The following is a 20,830-nucleotide window of genomic DNA, read 5'->3' as shown; positions in this document are numbered from 1 at the left end:
CCCTGCAGTGCTCAAACTTAGAAGAGTGATACCCTGTGGTCAGTAGAAAATTACATACCCATGATAGTGGCAAAGTGGGTTCCTTTGATAACTTTAAAAGGCCAAGATATTTTTTCTTGAAATTTTTATAGGTGCAAAGGTAGATGGTAAATTTGAGACTATGCACATCATTTTATGTAATACTGCTTATGATGGCAATGATTATGTAGTTATTGTGGCAATATGAAAAGGGTTGTGAAATAACTTTTACAGTACAAAGAGACTTTTTATGCCCTCGCCATAAAATGGGGGGATATAGTGTTACCCCTGTCCATGTGTGTGTTTGTTTGTGTGTTTGTTTGTTTATGTGTTTGGGAAATGTTGGTGTTCATGTCCGGGCCATAACTTTGATATGCATGGTCCAGTTTCAGAATAATTTGACACAAATGATAAGCATGGATAGACGATGTGTCATGCGCAACAACCATTTCACTAGCTCAAAGGTCAAGGTCACAGTCCTTGGTTGAACTTAGCCAATTTTCACTACATATACAGATTACTAATTTTCTGGTTTTCCTACAATATTTTTTTTTTGTAAATAAATAGGGCCAAGGGTCCTCCTTTTAGTTTGTGAGCAGTACCATGACTGGGACCTTTCTCATGTTGCAGGGGCATCCGTGTCTGTGACACATTTCTAGTTTTTCATGGAACTTTGTGCATGGAGGACAATGCGGGGAACATGCTTGCTATTTCATTTTCTCTGTTCATCTGTCTGCATGTTCTTTCATGAAACCTTGGACATAGATAGAAGGCATTATATGGATTCCACAATATACATTCTTACAAGTAGCAGAAATGTGTGCCTTAATGAGGTACAATGCCACTCACAAGACCCAAACCTCAATCTCTCAGGTCAAGGTTACACTTGAGGGCCAAAAGTCATATATCTTATTGGAGAAATGTTTGGGTCAGAGAAGGGTTGTGTCAAAAGGTCAAGAAATTACACATTGGTGTGGGGTATTTAAGTAAGACATGTCCTATCTTATGATGTACTTTGACTTTAATGCTTTTTGATTGACAGAAATGTTTGCACAATTAAAATTCTAGTATTTGTGATTACCAATAATAAATCAGAAAATAAAAGTTTGGTGCAGAAGAAATAAAGTTCATGTAAATGTTTTGATTAATTTTTATGCAAGAAAATACTTAAGTTTTATTTACTGACAGGTCATTGTAGGAACAAATAGATATGTTCATACATATTAATTATAAATGATAAATGTGTTTACATGTATCTGTTTCTTAGAGGATAAACGAATTATACCACTAGAGAAAATAATATGATCCTTAGATAAAGAGGCTCTTGTTAATATGAAACTGCTATAGCTTATTTTACTTATTAGCTACTCAAAATATTAACATGATTATATTCTCTAGTGGTTTAATTCTGGAGGCAAGTTTCTGCAGAAATCCGATGTCTTTGTTATTTAGTTGTAGCAAACATCATTCTGGCAGATATTTTTGTAAAGCTAAAAGTTTGCTAAATGTTGCGCACTTTAGCTAAGGTATGGCCCTTTTTGTCATAGAAATTAGTTAATTTTCACATACCATTCCATATTTTGTCTTAACTGTTTGATATTTATGTCTACCCCCCCCCCCCCCCCCACCACCATCTTATGGAGTAGATGACCCCTATTGTTTTTGGGGTCACTCTATCAAAGGTCAAGGTCACAGGGCCCTGAACACAGAAAACCATTTCTGATCAATAACTTGAGAACCACTTGCTCCAGAATGTTGAAACTTCATAGGATGATTGGTCATGCAGAGTAGATGACCCTTATTGATTTTGGATCACTCTGTTAAAGGTCAAGGTCACATGGGCCTGAACATGGAAAACCATTTTCGATCAATAACTTGAGAACCGCTTGACCCAGAATGTACAAACCACATAGGATGATTGGGCATACAGAGTAGATGACCCCTTTTGATTTTGGGGTCACTCTATTAAAGGTCAAGGTCACAGCGGACAGAACATGGAAATCCATTTCCGGTCAGTAACTTGAGAACCATTTGACCTAGAACCTTCAAACTTCATAGGTTTCCAGTTCATAACTTGAGAACCACTAGGCCCACAATATTGAAACTTAGTGGGATGATTGGACATGCCAAGTAGCTGACCACTATTGCAGCCAACCATCAGTGACTCCTGTCCTGTATTGACTTCTTGCCTATACGACTATGCATTGGGGAGACATGAACATATGCAAATGCATTGGGGAGACATGTGCTTTTCTACAAAAGCATCTTCTAGTTGAACACTTGATTTCCATCATGGTCACACATTGCCATATAGTGCAAGACTTATCCAAATCACCAAATACAGGTATATTGTTTGTCATGTCTATCTGAAAATTCTCAGGTTATATTTTGACTCCATACTTCCATCAATTCTTGGAATTATAAGTGGAGTGCTGTCAATAGACAGCTCTTGTTTATCATTATGATAACTCTTTTGTGAGTGTTTATTTTCACAAATAAATCAAAGACAGGCAATGAATATTGTGAAAATAAATCCCTTGCAAAATATTCTGATGCTACAGTCGTATAATTACAGCTGTAGATTAAAAATTAATAATGGTTATTTTTAGCTCATCTGATTTTTTGAAAAAAAATGATGAGTTATTGTCATCACTTGAGCGGTTGTCGGCGTCGGCGTCGGCGTCTGCGTCGGCGTTGCCTGGTTAAGTTTTATGTTTAGGTCAGCTTTTCTCCTAAACTATCAAAGCTATTGCTTTGAAACTTGGAATACTTGTTCACCATCATAAGCTGACCCTGTATAGCAAGAAACATAACTCCATCTTGCTTTTTGCAAGATTTATGGCCCCTTTTGTACTTAGAAAATGTCAGATTTCTTGGTTAAGTTTTATGTTTAGGTCAACTTTTCTCCCAAACTGTCAAAGCTATTGCTTTGAAACTTGGAATACTTGTTCACCATCATAAGCTGACCCTGTACAGCAAGAAACATAACTCCATCTTGCTTTTTGCAAGATTTATTGCCCCTTTTGGACTTAGAAAATCAGTTTTCTTGGTTAAGTTTTATGTTTAGGTCAGCTTTTATCCTAAACTATCAAAGCTATTGCTTTAAAACTTGCAACACTTGTTCACCATCATAAGTTGACCCTGTACAGCAAGAAACATAACTCCATCCTGCTTTTTGCAAGATTTATGGCCCCTTTTGGACTTAGAAAATATCAGATTTCTTGGTTAAGTTTTATGTTTAGGTCAACTTTTTCTCTTAAACTATCAAAGCTATTGCTTTGAAACTTGCAACACTTGTTCACCATCATAAGCTGACCCTGTACAGCAAGCAGCGTAACTCCATCCTGATTTTTGCAATAATTATTGCCCCTTTTGGACTTAGAAAATCATTTTCTTGGTTGAGTATTATGTTTAAGTCAACTTTTCTCATAAACTATCAAAGCTATTGCTTTAAAACTTGCAACAGTTTTTCACCATCATAAGTGGACACTGTACATCAAGAAACATAACTCTATCCTGCTTTTTGCAAGAATGATAGCCCTTTTTAGACTTAGAAAATCATGGGTAGGACAATATTTCTATTACACAAAAAAAATCAGATGAGTGTCAGCACCCGCAAGGCTGTGCTCTTGTTAAATATCAGTGATGACTGCTACATACCTTCTTTGTACATTTGCTGATAGCAATTCTTCTTGTATTTCATTTATGTCTTCTATTGGTAAAGAGTATGATAATAAGCCACAATATGATGAATTTTACAAAATAATAGTTCTATGACATTCCATGAACAAACACTGCAAGCTGTTTGCAAAGGCTGTTAAATTCGCCTGCAGCTGGCTAAGGGTTAATAAAGGTAATGTATGAATAATCATAAATTCAGAATAGAATGGGTTTGTATTCATAAAATAAACTCCAGAGAGACATTATTCCAAGACAATACCAAGTCTGTAATGGTTCCTCTATTGTTTCCTTGGCATTATACAATTAATTTACTGTCTGAAAAATATTTCATTAGCTTTACAAAGCATTTATTAAATGGATCTGTTTTAAACATTGTATGACTGGCAACTAGGGAATTAGCAAGTGATTTCTTTAAGCTATTCTGAGTGAAATTAGAGAGCACTGTTAAACTAACAGCTTTTGAAAATTATTTCGTGTCACCTGGGTTTTGATATAGTTTGTCCAAGATCTGAAGAAAAGCTTTGCACTTTGAGAAGTGTTTTGTTTCTTGAAACTTTCTAAGTCATGTAGGCTCACCTGAGCAGGATTTTTGGAACAAATGGTTGTCAGTGATTTTATTTTTGATTTTTCAAAACAACCTATGGCTTTCAGAAGTGGAAAATACAACATGAAAATGCCAAATAAGGTACCTAGTCATTAGAATTTCATGATGACAGGCACAGTACAAATTTCAAACAATTGATGCCAATGTACTATAGTACATATGAATTTTGAATCTGATAAGATAACACAGTTAGCATGACCTATTTCATATGATTTTTTTTTTTCATCTTAACCCTTATCATGCTAGACATGATTTATTCTGCCTTTGCAACCAGTCCAGATCATGATCAGCCTGCACATCCATGATCTCCACTGTTCGCCATTCAGCCAGTATCTTTTTGGTAAGCACCCCTTTCAACAATTAATGGTACTGTCCAGATTGAAAGATGGACTAGTTTATTATAGAAATATAGCAGGGTAAGGGTTAAGTCATTTCATCCTACTTCTCTGGTTTGTGTAAAACTGACAGATACCTGTGAAGAACAGGTTAGTACTCACCTGAATCCTGGAACACTGCAGGTACTGTTGAAAAATGTGGCTGAACCCAAAGTGGAGAAACAAACAAACAAGGTACAAATGAAAGTTTCAATACCCAAAGTTTCTCCATAGTGTTTTTAAAGGTTAAAGGTGTAAAGCACTTTGCAGGGGACCTCAATTTCAAGTGGAGATTTCAGCCTCTGGTGAGATTTAAATCTAAGATGTTCTGCTGAAACAAGTTCATTAACCCTTAGCCTGCTGCAGGTGAATTTAACAGCCTTTGCAAACAGCTTGGAACCAGATCAGACGCCGATTAAATCGGCGTCTGATCAGGTTCCAAGCTGTTTGCTACTCTGACAATATTTCTTCCAATTTTGGAGCAGATTGAATGAACTTTACAATTTTAGCAGACGACATTTCCAGCAGACGACAATTTATCTAGCATGCTAAAGGTTAATTACTGATCTACAGAGGTCTGTTTAACTTAGTATCTTAAAGTGGGCTACTTTATAGGGTACTCTATAAATATGGTGCATGACAAATTACAATAAGTACAGTTACAATGCTACAAATTAAGTTAATACCTCTAATTAATGGTTTTCCAGTTTAAGTGCTCTACTTAAATGATCAAAGGTAATTGATGTCATATGTAAGAACATAACATTAAGACCTCACAATCAGTAATTTTCTAATAAAATTTCAAGCTAATTTCCTCAGATTTCTTCTGATGAAAAGTCAAGTCAGATTGAGAAGAAACTTTCTTAAATTAGTTTTATTATAACTGAACATTTAAGGAAGATACAATGATGCTTTTTCATTTTACATTTTACACAATTAGGGTATCGTGCAGATTTTCATGACCTATTCAGTCCGGAAAGACTGTTCGGAAACTAAAAACTCATTATTTGGTACAATTATTTCATCTATTCTTTCATAAAAGAAATGTTTCTTTCTTTATAAGGAAATAGATCTTTTTGCTTAATCGGTGTCTGTTCCTTTTCAGATCCATTTCAGAGTCTATTTCTCACAGATTACTTGAAAATCATTTCCCAGGTTCTTGACCCAAGTGTTTGGACATAATTGGACAGTGTAGGTCTACAGGTTCTTTACCCAAGTGTTTGGACATAATTGGACAGTGTAGGTCTTCAAGATAATTCTCGGTTTCACTTGATAAGGATATGTCTTAATTGCAATGACAAGAGTTTCCTTTCTTGTAGTAAATAGAAATCCTTAAGTGTATTATTTTCTGGAATAAAAATTAATTTTCTCCTTGGCTGGCCAGAATGATTTGTTTCTCTGGTTGTCTAATTCTCAGATTTTTTTTTTTATTCTTGTGCGAGTATTTTTGAGTGAATTATATAAAATATTTTGTTGAAATGACTTAGGTTCCAAGATTTTAAAACTGCGTTTGGAGACCAGTCTGAATCTTCAGCATCTGATTGGATGGTTTTGAGCTCATGCTTGAAATTAGCCAATGGCAGGGCAGCATTCTTAGACTTGTGCATGAAGGGAAGTGTAGAAAGTATGTTATGCTTGTATCAAATTCCTAACATTGTCAAAACATATACAAGTACATTTCCCCCAGAAAATGGATGGGATCAGCTGCATTGCTCTCATGAACCATATAGTGCTAAAGCTGAGCAGTCCTTAACTGTTGTACATTCTGATGCAAATCAAGTTCATATGACAAGAATTTGTCTGGTAAAAATGGTTTGGGATTTTTTTTGCAATATACAGTATAAAGTACTCTTAATTACACTGGGATAAGTGTTGCTTTGTTGTCCTAATCTTCTTGTAGAAGCATTATTTCCTAGTTTGATTAAGTCTGATAGTATCTGTCCTATAAATTGACTGTCCTTTTTTCTTGCTGTGTTACTAAGTGATGGCTACTTACCTGTCTGTACCCATGATACAATGTTAAAAAAAAGTTCTAGGAAAAATGCTACTGTAGATTTTGAAATATTTTTATAGATTAGATATTTTTTCTAATTCCCACAATCAGAACAACATAAGAATTAAGAACAATTTTGAATAATAAAAGCATTGTCTCCAAGAGTGTTAATAACTTTTTAAGCACAAATTCTCTAATTTGATAAAAGTTAGCCAACTGTCTATTTCCTTGGCTTTGATATTCCGCAATATAATTTCAGAAATAATTAAATTAAATTGATTAGTGAGGTTTCACAAGAAAATGGCCAATTAGGATTTTGTTGTTTTGTATGATTTAATTCTTTGCATGGGGTTAAGCTTTTTGCATTAATTAAGTATTTAGAAATCAAAGGGGGAAAAAATCTGTAGAAAAAAATTTCTCTCTTTTGTGAAGACTCTACTTATTTGAGATCAGAAAAAAAGTTGAAATACTTGCTAAAATCTAGAATCAACTTGTTTTCATTGTAGCAAACTAATGTTACCTAAAAATAATATTTGTAATTATTTACAGTCTTTCAATACATTTACACTCCAGCACCTTCATTTTTTCGTATTTATACATTATTACTGTGTACATTTAAAAGACCTAAAATGTTCTGCCACATCTAAGAAAGGAAAAAAGACCAAAGCTTTCAAATGCAGTGGAGTATTTTTGTGCCCTACAGATTTTAGGGATGGGGGCACTTAGATTTGTCTTTGTCTGTCCATCTGTCCGAGCATACTAGAGGAGTACCAAGGACAGCAGGTAACAGTAAATTCTGTTCATTCCGTATTGCTTACTTGGGTCTTTCTGTTGCTTCTTGGGTAGGTTGTAATAAAGATATACCCAGTTAATGTCAATCTGTCTGTCTGTCATAATTCGTGTCCATAGCATATATTCATAACCATTAAAGGTATTGACTTTAAATGGGTTTGCAGGCTGATCCTGCACTGGTTGCAAAGGCAAAATTGCTTGCTACCAGCAGGCTAAATGTTAAGGTTACAAGTTCAGTAACCTAATCTCAATGGTCATCTTGTTAATTGTTTCAGCCATTTCAAAGGTGACTGTACTGGGATCCTGGAAAACCTGGGATGGGCTCATGGGATGGGCTCGTGGGATGGGTTGGGATGGGCTCAAGGACATGGGCTGAACTTATTTGGCCCTAAGATTTTCTCAGATTCTCGAAGGTTTCTTAAGGTGAACAGTTCTCTATAAAATAAATGATACTCCTGGGAATTCATGCCATACTGTCAATAAGTTCTGGGCGAGAGTAACAAAATGGGTTAATGTCTTATTCTGTAGGCTAATAACAGTATATTGTTATCATTATTATTGTTAATTCTCTTGATTCAGTCAGTAGTACACTTAATTAAACAGTAATAATTTTAAAGTAATATTATGAAAATTAAAAAATATATACTTCTTGCATGTGTATTTATAATTGATACCTTTATGAAATAGAAGTAGACTTATTATTATAGCAGAAGAAGTTGAATATCAAAACAAAACAATTTGGTATAATGAAGAATTATGAAGATAAAGGGTAGAATTACATGTATATATGTCACAGGGAGAAAAATGATGAATTCAGCAGTTGACCTCTAACCCAAGTAAGAGAATGAACCTACAACATTAATGTTTGATGAAAATTCATTTTGAGAGAAAATATGAAATGGAACTTATGAAAAATCAGTTCTGAAAAAAAAGTTACTGAAAAGAAAACAATAATTGACAAATTTCAGAATAAAAAGATGACAGAAATGAATTTAATATATTAGACATATTATAACATATGAAAAGGGGGATTCTCAAACATATGACAGTTTTCAATTTATTGGTAATAGATTTTGATGTTTACATTAACACCAAGTGGACAATAAATGATTATATTTTATCCAAATTAATTGCTTTTTTTTTTGCTTTAAATATAATAAAAAATGATGTTTATATTAACACCAAATGGACAATAAATGGTCATATTTTGTTCAAAATAATTGCTCTTTTGCTTTACTTATGATAAAAATACAGTCCATAAATTTTTCATCACTTATATTGGAACCGTAGAAGTACATTCTAACAAGTTAGAAGACTAAGTGTTGGTATTTTCTTTCTTTGTTTCCCTTCTTGGCAGCCAATACAGTGTGAGTCTCACTCTGGGAATTGTAATTACAGGCTGTGTCCCTGTTATCCTTAGCTGACCTCTTAATTGCCCAGTTGAACTTTTAATTCATGTTTCTCACTATATATTTCTCTGACCTTGGGCCCACGATCCCATGACCTTCAGCCCATCCCATCCCATCCCATGAGCCCATCCCACAAGCCCATCCCAGGTTTTCCAGGCTGCCGACTGTACTAAACCCAAGTTAACTGAGAATGTCTCTAGAGGCAATGTGACAGACATATTGGTAGTTTCAGGGGTGTAAAATTCCACTCGCTCGCTCGCATTGGCGAGTTAAAGTATGGATAGGACGAGTGGATCTCGCTGTATACTCGACCGATCGGGCGAGTGGTTTTTACGTCGTAGCTTTAATGAAATTTAGAAATTACACCTTGAAAAACCTCAACAAACTTTGAGATAGTTCAGTTGCTACTTTGACTGGAATTTACCCGCGAATCGTAAAGATATCAAAACGTCATGCCAGTAATTTTCCATTCCGAGAGCACGTGCGACCTATCGTAGTATCAAATTCACATCTCCGTTACTTTTGTTTATCGACACGTACACAAAAAACGTGCGTAGTGCATTCATTTTTTAACATTATCGCTTCAGTTTTTCAACATCGCTTGAGAAGTAATACAATTTGAAATCTACTCAGATTTCAATAAAATATCAACGGAAATATAAGCAAATTTGTATGAAAACGGTCGAATTTTCATATAATCATTTGTTAAATTTCAAACAGCGCGATCTTAATTACTGACTTCTTTTTAAGAGAAAATACGTGATACATAATATGGGCATAAAATTCGAACTTTTGACCAGAAAGAACAAAAAACAGAATTAAAAAATCTTAAATAATGAAAAAGCGGCAGTAATTTAAATACATTGAGTAAAACGATTTTTTTTTTTTTTTTTTTTTGGTAAAAAGGTCTCGTGGACGTAAATAGAAATATGGTTTTAAATTAAAACGAAATGATGTTGTTGCGGTTTTTAATAGTTTTAAATGAATCTTCGTACATGTATTTCTTTTTATATAAAATATTCCTTGAGGGCAAATAGTCACATGGCGCGAAAACTGTAATATGACGTAATGCCATGACAATCTTGTGCGACAATACCCTTTGATCTCCACTTCAGATGTCATGATACCGACACACTTCTTTAGCTCTTTGAGAGGATGTTAATTGATGATGAAAACAGGCCAATTACTTAGTTTATCAACAGAATAATTACCGATGATCGTCAACTTTTTTTTCCCGTTTCAAGACGGGTAGGTGGAATGTGATTATTGTGTCCATATTTTTAGGACACTTTTCAAAATATTTTTTTTTCAGGAAATAAGTCTTGAGAAAATGAAAATAACCGATGTTTAATACTTTCTTGACACTTTGGGAAACTACGGCAGGGGTTAGACTGTGTTTATTTTTACTATCGATGCAGTTATTATGGAAAGCAACTTGGTGGTGGAGATGACAAATTAGTGAAAGAAAAATGAATGTCTGGTGTGAAAAGGAAATTTAAGAGTAACGAAAACGGATAATCAAAAAGGAAACGTAGTGTACGAGCTATGTGTTAAGTTTGAAATTTGCTTGTACATAATTCTCCTTTCATAAAACGTGACAGTATTAAACATGTCAATTATTAGGGCGAGTGACTGTCCACTAAGGGCGAGTATATTTTACTAGCTACTAGTCCTGCAGGGCGAGTGGTGTGAAAAAGAATTTTACACCCCTGTAGTTTTTCACAGTTTAAACACAAGTTTTCAGTTTCAGAAAGCTTTTTGGAGCTAGAAAAGGTCATTTAGATGTTAGTGCTTGATGTTGAATCAGACAGACATACCTTCTGGAAGCTGTAGAAGGCTGGTGTGCCATATTGCCAAATGCTAAAATGACAGATCTGATATTTACTGCTAAATACAATTACTTTATGCCAAATGCTAACTGACAAAAAACTAATGCTTATTGCCAGTAACTGTTGTCAAACTCTTTAATTTGTCCCTGTTGTCTTTCTGTGGCATAGATTTTGTCAATGAATGAGGCATTTCGTAAAGCTTCATCTAGATGTTTACATCATCTGTCAATGAAAACTTGTGGACTGATCTCCCCTTTCAGGAAAAAAGCATTTTACTGATTCATTAGAGAGAGAAAAAACAATTTTTTGTTTGAACAGTTTGACTCCTTTAAATAATAGAATTACTTTATTATCTTTAAGTACCTCAAAAATGGCAGCCTGCTGGAGATTTTTTATCTTTCATACCCCATGTTCACACCTGGAGTGTTGTGATAGATTGATGGGTTCTCCTAAACTTATTGACAAGTACTAAGAAATTTGCTGGGAATTGAAAACATTTGTTTTAAAATGTAACATTGCAGGTGGCAGAGGTTACTGAGTATTCCTTTCAAGAAATCTATGCTATTATTACTTTTTTCCTCATGAAGGGATTGTGGTGTAATTGATTACAGATCTGGTAACACCTTTTCCAATTTGTGGAAATAGAAATGTACAGATTCCATTCTGTAATAATCTAGGTGTATATTACCTTTTCCTTAGAACAGTATGTTTAAAGGGCTGTTAATTTCAATGCTTGTTTTTGTATGTCTGTTATAAATGACTGTAAATGTCTGCTAGTATGTGTATGATACATTGTTATTTGCTAGAATTATATGGTTCATTTTGAAGGTGTGTATGCTATTGCTTGATTGAGAGAAAATTGTAATGATCAAAATTACTACACCTCAGGCACTAACTGAAATAAAGAATGAAATTTTGCATGCTCATTTGCCTCTTACAGGAACTTTAAGACCATGTAGATGGGGAAAAAAATGATTAATTCTCTTCACCAAACTATTTGGAAAAGGAGTAGAAAACACTAATTTTGAGGATGTGTACAGAAAGAATTGATTATCTTGGATTGTGAAACACCATTGTGAATTAACAAAAAACAAGATCCTTGTCTTAAGAATGTATTTTAAGCACTATATACTTATAATCAGTTGTATGCATTATAAAATGTTAAGCATCACTTTTACTTGTAGAACCAAGTGGCGCCTTATGATTTTAACAAAATTACAAGAGAATTTTCTTCGACAGAAAACACTTTTTCCATATTCTTTTATAATGTCTATAAACTTCACAATTATAAGTATACACTTACTCTGATATTTACTTGCATGATTTAAAGACCCACCACTACCTACTTTTACCTCCCACATGAACCTTCTGAAATCATTCTTACTGGTATACAGCTATATTACAAGATGGCAGATGGACTATTTAAGCCCTCCCTGAATTAATGTGCTTTCACAACTTCATCTGCAAATATAGATGCAAACATATTTAGTCAACCGTTTTTGGGTATAGTTTTAAAAACACAGATAAATAACATTTTGCAAAAAAATCGAGGGATACAATAGTTAGAAGTTTTGTTAAGTGTAAATTAATGTCACAAAATTTTATAATTAAAATAGTTGCTTCTGTTCAGTAGATGACCCTTACTGCTTTTGAGGTCAGTAGGTCAAAGAATCTTGAGACTGAAAACAGTTTCATAGGTGAAGCCTATTAGGTGAAGCCTATTTGTTTTAGGTCAAAGGTTAAGGTCACAATAATATTGAGACTGAAATAGATTCTGCTGAAAAAATTAAAGAATGCTTTGCTATACAGTTCTTATAGGATGATTGCCTGTGGTTAGTAGATGACCCCTATTGTTTTGGCAGTCAATTGTTCAAAGGTCAAGGTCAAAGTGACTAAGACTGGTAATGATTTCAGCTCAGTAACGTAAGAACTCTGGCCTGCTGCCTTCGGACTTCATAGGATGATGTCTTCTGGTTAGAGAATGGCCTATTTCTGTTGTAGGGGTCAGTAGGTCAAGGTTAAAGTGACTTTGAGATTGAAGAAACAGTTACAACTGAATAACTAAAGAATACTTTGGCATATAGTCCATAAATTTCATAGGTGGTCCAGAGATGACCCTTAATATAAGTTGGTCAGTAGGTAAAAGGGCAAGGGTGTACGGAAATAATGGGGGCATATACATGTTTTATAAACAGCCCTTGTTATGTTTACTTTAAGTCTGATCTAATATGATGGTATCATTGTCCCCTGTACATATGAACAATAAACTAGAGTCAGCGGCATGTAAAATTCTGTGTGTGCACTTACTAAAATCAACTGTAACAGCATTTTGAAGAAGATAGATCCATCTCACCAACAGCATTTTTATGCCCCCGAAGGGAGGCATATAGTTTTTGAACCGTCTGTCGGTCTGTCAGTCTGTCTGTCGGTCTGTCAGTCTGTCCGCAATTTTCGTGTCCGGTCCATATCTTTGTCATCGATGGATGGATTTTCAAATAACTTGTCATGAATGTGTACCACAGTAAGACGACGTGTTGCGCGCAAGACCCAGGTCCGTAGCTCAAAGGTCAAGGTCACACTTAGACATTAAAGGATAGTGCATTGATGGGCGTGTCTAGTCCATATCTTTGTCATCGATGGATGGATTTTCAAATAACTTGGCATGAATGTGTACCACAGTATGACGACATGTCACGCGCAAGACCCAGGTCCGTAGCTCAAAGGTCAAGGTCACACTTATACTTTAAAGGATAGTGCATTGATGGGCGTGTCCGGTCCATATCTTTGTCATCGATGGATGGATTTTCAAATAACTTGGCATGAATGTGTACCACAGTAAGACAACATGTCGCGCGCAAGACCCAGGTCCGTAGCTCAAAGGTCAAGGGCACACTTAGACGTTAAAGGTCATTTTTCATGATAGTGCATTGATGGGCGTGTCCGGTCCATATCTTTGTCATTCATGCATGGATTTTAAAATAACTACGCATGAATGTGTGACACAGTAAGACGACGTGTCGCGCACAAGTCCCAGCTCTGTAGGTCAAAGGTCCTAAACTCTAACATCGGCCATAACTATTCATTCAAAGTGCCATCGGGGGCATGTGTCATCCTACGGAGACAGCTCTTGTTTAAAAACATTTCTGAAAATTAGCGTTTGTTATGAAATGATTCTTGACACAAGTAGGCGTATCGGCAAATCTTTTGATGAAGTAGAAAGCATTGCATATTTTGATGAAGTAATGCATTTTAGTGTAATGACCATTGTTTGTGTTTCAGATCTGTCATGGTGATGGAAACCTATGTGATTTGTAGTTTTCACACTGGAAAATTCTTCTGTATGAGGAAACCAGTTTATCAGAGAAACTAATGTGTAAAGCATTTTCAAAAGTAAATGGTAGCTTCGTCTAAGCATAAAACAAGAGCCTATGTTGCTTTGTTATTGTGTTGGCGTATCAAAGATGCCAACATTTAGTCCTTGTAAAAGAAATAAAAGAAACTGATAAGTCCTTGAATTTTTTCTTTTACACCTTGTACAAAACTATGGTGATTCAGAAAGGCATGAAAATAACAGAAATTTAAAGTGCTCTAAATTTACTGAAGTCCTGTACCAGAAGGGAATACGATGATGATTTTCTTGAAAGCATTTTATTGAATTAAACTTATTGGATTGGGTATTAATTATTGTGTGCAATGCAATATTTATTGTGCAGTGGCACTTCGGTTTGAAGATATTTCTTGCTGCCAATATTTAAATTGAAATGCCATCCAGTGCATACTATGAAAGTACAGGGTGACATCCTAGGTTTTTAGCTCGACTATTCGAAGAATAAGTAGAGCTATTGGACTCCCCCGTGCATCTGCGTGAGCATTGGCATCCTGATTTGGTTAAATTTTTGCATGTAAGCCTGACCCCACTCAAAGGTCAAGGTCACACTTTGAGGTCAAATGTCAACAGGGCTTTTTTTTCCTGTCGGTCTGTAACTTGACCATCCATCAAGGGATTTTAATATTACATGGCACAAATTTTCCCCATAATCAGATGATATGTCATGCACAACACCTAGAACCTTAGCTCAAAGATCAAAGTCACTCTTGGAGGTCATAGGTCGATAATGTTTTTTTCCTGCCCGGTCCAAAACACTCTCATCCTTTAAAGGATTGTAATATATTTCTTAGCACAAATGTATCCCATAATGAGACAATATATCATGTATAATACCCAGAACCCTAGCCCAGAGATCAAGTTCACACTCAGAGGTCAAAGGAAATAGTTCTGTTTTCTGCCTGGTCCGTAACTCTGTCATTAATATAACCTAGCTCAAATATATCCAATAATGAGTAGATGTGTCATGCCAAACACCCAGACCCCTAAGCAAAAGGTCATGGTCACACTCAGAGGTCAAATGTCAATAGGTTTTTTCCTGTCCGGCCCAGAACTCTGTCATCTGTCAAAAACTTTCAATATGACTTGACACAAATGTTCTCCATAATGAGACGATATATCATGCGCAAAACCCAGACCCCTAACTCAAAGATCAAGGTCATACTTTGAGGTCAGAGTTCAAAAGTGTTTGTTTCCTCTGCAGTCCATAACTGCCATCCATCAAGGGATAAATTTTAATTTTCAGAATCGATACCGTTCTACACAACAATACGCCAGTCAAAGTCGGCACATTCTTTAGGTAATGGTGTAGTTGATTTTTTTAAAATATTTGCATTTATTTGCGGGTTATTTCTATACTATTTTTATCTCTTTCATTAAGTGAGGCAGTATGGTATAATTTTCAATGAATAGTTTCTTGTTATTTCTGATAAGATTTCTGAATTGTTCTAAGTACCGTATAATGTGCATCCTCCACAATCCCATTATCATAATTTTTACTGACTTTCCTGTGCGTACAGACATGTGTAAATATACAGTAGAAGGTGTCTGTATTCGAAACAGATTAAATCTACAAATTTTTAGAGAAACAGTATTCCACTTGTAGTAATCTAATTGGATAATGGATTATAAATTGTCATTACTGTGTCACTGTTATATCATTGTTGGGAATCTATTAGTTAAAAAACCAAGTTTTCGGTTCTGAGAAGATGTTAAATGTGTGATGAACTACAGTTAATCTCTTGTTGTGTGGATATAAGTTTTTTATTGTCCACATTTTTTTGTGTATAATGGATGGTAATTCATTTTAATCGTATCGGTAAATCAAAACAGTGAACAGTGTGTTGGATCCGATAAGTTGTATTTGTATTTTAATTCTATTAAATCAACTTATTCAAAAAATTTATACTAGTCAGATAGTGGTGGACATTATTTTTTTAGTTTGATTAAAGCCCTCTTAAAAGATGACAATAACACCTTGTCAGGTTTTTGCAGTATACAGTCTATTTTCCTGTCAACCATCTTTTTATTATGTTAGTGTGTTAAATTGTATTCAATATGATTCAATTCATTAATAAGTAGTCCTGTGAAATAGAGATTTTCACATCGTATCATTAATGGGTGAATTAGATTAATGCTATTAATGAAGTTTCCTTCTGCAGATAAAAACATTGCTGAAATATAAAAATAATGACGTACTGTATTGACCAGCCGTAATTCAATCGATACGTATTAACATTGCAGCTTAACTTGCATTGATTTACATATAATATTGCAGATAATTTCATGAGATACCGTATTTCATTGTCAGAGTTAAATATTGTCAATTTAGAGCACAGTATCGTTCATTGTCTAAGCTAAATGATTGTGTAATGGGACAGTAATTCATGTCTCCGATGATTCCAGTTAATTGTATAAGGTTTTTATTCCACCTAACTTTTTAATTTTGATGTAATGAGATGTAAATTTTACTCATTTCGCGCCTGAACCTGCATTGTGTTGGTACATCCATCTCTTGTGAGTTTTATATACTAATCAATTTTGCTGATAAAATCATTAATACTATCAAGAACATTGTTGCATTGATTATATTTACATAAGCACCAAGTAACACAGAAAAACACTTGTCAAGGCTGGTGCAGAAAAGTTCATTCCAGTCAAACAACCATTACTATATGTTAGTGTTATCCTAAATTGTCCACCCAATGCAATTCCATAAAGTATAGCTGTAATATTAGAAAGATTTTTTTACCCACCGATCATTCAATGGGGGTTTTGCCATTTGATTTATGGCTATGTAATGACAGTATTTCTCTGCCCAGACTTAAATTTCAATTGAGATGATAGTGCAATTGAGATGACAGTATTTCATTGCCCAGACTTAGATTTCAATTGAGATGACAGTATTTCATTGCCAAGACTTAAATTTCAATTGAGATGACAGTATTTCATTGCCAAGACTTAAATTTCAATTGAGATGACAGTATTTCATTGCCAAGACCTAAATGTCAATTGAGATGACAGTATTTCATTGCCAAGACTTAAATTTCAATTGAGATGACAGTATTTCATTGCCAAGACTTAAATGTCAATTGAGATGACAGTATTCATCTGCTAAGACTTAATTGTCAATTGAGATGATAGTATTTCATTGCCAAGACTTAGATTTCAAATGAGATGATAGTATTTCTCTGCCAAGACTTAAATGTCAATTGAGATGATAGTATTCATCTGCCAAGACTTAATTGTCAATTGAGATGATAGTATTTCATTGCCAAGACTTAGATTTCAAATGAGATTATAGTATTTCTCTGCCAAGACTTAAATGTCAATTGAGATGATAGTATTCATCTGCCAAGACTTAAATGTCAATTGAGATGATAGTATTTCATTGCCAAGACTTAATTTTCAATTGAGATGACAGTATTTCATTGCCAAGACTTAAATTTCAATTGAGGTGACAGTATTTCTAGAGTAGATGACCCCTATTGTTTTTGGGGTGACAGTATTTCTCTGCTATGACTTAAATACAGTATTTCTCTGCATCTGGGAGGCTGGACCAGAGAAGTATAAAATACACAGAATGACAACAGGAGATAATCTGGCATAAGCTCGTGTCAGCGTGTTTTCTTATTGAAGCGTTTGCCGACTTGATCAGTCGTGATCAAATCAACAGATGCTTATTAAAGTATTACATTAGCGATATGGCCGGCACGTAATAAACTGCATCGAGTCCAATTTTCAAATGAACACTGTTGATTTCTCAGACTTCCAATCATAAATTCATTTCTTCTCCTTGTAGAAAATACTAATAACATTAAAAAGACACCATTATCATTATAAGCAAACGATCTGATAGAAAGTTTTTCAGGACACAAAGTTTAATCCTTCTGCTGTCTGTTTCATACACCGGTAAAACGAGATCTCATTCAGTTCTCACATGATGTTGGCGAGATTTGCTCTATATGCCTTTCAAGTTGCTGATCTATTTATTTTTATAGCTCTTTGCCCAGACTTAATTTGGCAATTTTTTATTGAGATGACAGTTATATAATATTTCTTGCCCAGACTTAAATTTCAGTTGAGATGAAAGTATTTCTCTGCTCAGACTTAAATGTCAGTTGAGATGATACTATTTCATTGCCCAGAAAATTTACTTTGAGATGTGCCAATATTTCCTTGTCCAAATTTAAATTTCTATATTTCCATTAAGATGATTCAATATAAATTTGAACATACTGTAAATATACAATTTTCACCCCCAGTAACATACTCTTAATGCTAACTATATATATAGAAATTTCTCAGTCTTAGAAAATAACAAAGCAAGCTTCGAATGACAGCCATAAAACCAATTATGGTGGCCTCTATAGCCAAGTGGTCAAGGTCACTGGCTTCAAATCACTTGCCCTTCACCAATTTGGGTTCGAGTCTCATTTGGGCATAGAATTCTTCATTTGAGAAAGCCATCCAACTAGCTTTAAAATGGAACGTCAGTGGTTCTACCAAGGTGCCCACCCGGAGGGGCACCCAGTGTCTTCCTCCACCATTAGAATCAGGAAAGTTGCCGTATGACCTATAATAGTGTTGGTATTGGCATGACATTTAATCCATCTTTAGAAAAAAAGAAAGAAAATAGAAACCATTTATGATGATTACACTTAAGCAATATACACAAGAAAAGATGTGGAGCCATAAAAGATGTTACTGGTTACTTTATACAGAAGATGGGTATTTTAAAGATGACCTATGCTCATCTGTCCTCATCAAGTAATATTCAGGCTTTCAGTGTATATAATATATTTTGTGATCTGTAGTGTTTTTAAATAAATGTTGCAACATTTTGAATTTAAATGACTTTTTCATGAAGGGCATAGTGGAAATATAATGCATACTGGTAGAGAATTTTTGAAAAATATTTGTGCATATTAATATGGTAAAGTACTGTCTAGTAAAACTTACCAAATACAATATATATGCTGCATTGAAAAGGAAGTGAAATGTTACCCTAAAATGGTATTCGGTTGCATTCTGTATACAAAACAGTCAGTCTCATAAAGTTTGCAGTTTTCCCATCTTGTGCAAAAATAGACAGAAAATAAAATGTCTATAATGCGCACGTAGTCACAAGTTTTAGTGTTCCCAAAGTGTTGTTTTTTTGTTATTTTCAGATGGTGGTGCTTTCTATGGCAATATTTTATCATGCTTCTTCAAAGATAAGCAACTTTTACAAGATTTGTTTCATTACTACCACATATTACATGTTTTCACTCAAATAATAATTTGAAATTATTTATATAAAAATTTAGCATATATGTAAGTGTATACATATGACATTTTTGTGAGGGTACATATTAGCCTAATCTCAGACAGCAAGATTCTTATCCATTTCCATGTACCATTTCAATTCATGCACACAAGATTACAAGGTTTGACCAAAAAAGATGTTTCTTTGAAATTTTAATTCATGGATTTCATTTTTTTTTTATTGAATTAACTGGACTTCTATGTTTGAGGTCTAGTTACATTAATATTGATTCACACAAGCACTTGTACATGAATATTTGTCCCAAAAATGTAAATTATTTGACAGTATAATTATGTACTGCAAAATACCCTTAATAAGATCATTATTTGGTACTGGTTAGACACAAAATTATGGTCTTATTCATGCACATATTTTAGGAATTTGTTCATGAACTGTGCATGAATAAATGCTAAAAAAGTGTTCTTGAATGTTCATGAACTGGATTATAGTCAGATCCACTTTCAGTTCACGAAAATGTCATGAATAGTTACTCATGAATAAATTCATGAGCAGTTCATGAATAGCTCATGAAAGTTTTTGCAGGGACTAGCCATCAATGGCTAACAGTTAAAGGTATGAAATGCCTGTGCTGGTACCATTATTTTTGCTTTAATATTTTGATGGACATGATAAAATAAAAAATATAATTATAATCAGATGATTTAAATTGAAAGCATTTTTTTTTTCCTTTGATACAACATTAGTTTTTCAAACTCCTGATAGTTTTTCTTAAAACAGATAAAATTAAATTTAGTATGATTTTATATCATTTTCAAATGAGACAATGTCATGCTATAGGGATCTTTCAATCCCAAACGGAAGAACTTAATTATTGTTTTTAGTTTCAAGAATGTTTACAAAAATCTAAGATTATTTTTATTTTAAATTGATAATTAGCCATTTTCAAGGTTAAGACAATTTTCAAAGAAGAAAAATATTATGATTGTATTATTATAGGATCATGTCACGCAATTCCAACAACCTTGAAAACTTAAAATATTAGCTAGGCACTGTTATTTCTGTTTTTGAGAAAATAACTTGGGAATTTCGCCTATTAAATAAGAAAGGCAATATTGAATTACAGTGTAATTATTAATGAAATATGGTCTGCTTAAGAATAAACTAAATTAAGTGTATTTCAAAATGAATAAAAGAATTTAACAAGTAAAAAATTAAAAAAAAAAAGAAGATAATTGTAAGATGTAGAATGAGATATCTGTTGCAGATTGAGATCAGAAAGCTAATAATACTCACTTTTCTCTCAGTAAATTTTCAAAATGTGGTAAAATACATACTTTTGAATATTTTGAAATGATTTGTACAAAAAGAAAAAAAAATCTCAAATATGGATTCAGATTATATTATTTAATTACATTGAGATTTTGCAGAAAATATAATAAAAACATTTTATTTAAAAAAATGGAAAAAAAGAACAAC

General features: G+C 34.0%; 2 protein-coding genes across 2 annotated transcripts in view; one reads left to right on the top strand and one right to left on the bottom strand.

Moving 5' to 3' along the window:
• LOC128558903 (focadhesin-like) overlaps positions 1-20,830 on the top strand; it is a 322,592-nt gene that overhangs the window by 142,972 nt on the left and 158,790 nt on the right. The window lies entirely within an intron of this gene.
• Positions 1-20,830, bottom strand: part of LOC123566128 (FMRFamide receptor-like) — a 105,142-nt gene that overhangs the window by 83,703 nt on the left and 609 nt on the right. The gene's annotated exons all lie outside the window — the stretch shown is intronic.

This window comes from Mercenaria mercenaria, chromosome 8, assembly GCF_021730395.1.
Source record: "Mercenaria mercenaria strain notata chromosome 8, MADL_Memer_1, whole genome shotgun sequence".
NCBI classification, from domain to species: Eukaryota; Metazoa; Mollusca; class Bivalvia; order Venerida; family Veneridae; genus Mercenaria; species Mercenaria mercenaria.
The sequence above is the reverse complement of the archived record's forward strand: the minus strand, read 5'-3'. Positions and strand labels throughout refer to the sequence as shown.